Genomic DNA, 430 nt, shown 5'->3' with positions numbered 1-430 from the left:
AACCACTAGACTCTAGGGTATTAAAACGGAGTAAAGGGGATTTTATGTTTGTGTTTAATATTTCTGGATGAGCGGCGTAATGTCGGAACTAACATATGATGATAATAATAATAATAATAATAATGATAATAATGATAATAATAATAATAATAATATTAATAATTATAATAATAATAATAGTAATAGATATAATAATAATAATAATAATAATAATAATAATAATAATAATAATAATAATGATAATGATAATGATATCAATAATAATAATAATAATAATAATAATGATAATAATAATAATAATAATAATAATAATAATAATAATATCATTATTATCATGGATAATAATAATGTAACAAGAAAAACTACAATAATAATAATAATAATAATAATAATAATAATATCAATAAATATATTATCATTAATAATAATA

Source organism: Palaemon carinicauda, chromosome 28, assembly GCF_036898095.1.
Source record: "Palaemon carinicauda isolate YSFRI2023 chromosome 28, ASM3689809v2, whole genome shotgun sequence".
Classification (NCBI taxonomy): domain Eukaryota; kingdom Metazoa; phylum Arthropoda; class Malacostraca; order Decapoda; family Palaemonidae; genus Palaemon; species Palaemon carinicauda.
This window is presented reverse-complemented; position numbering follows the sequence as displayed.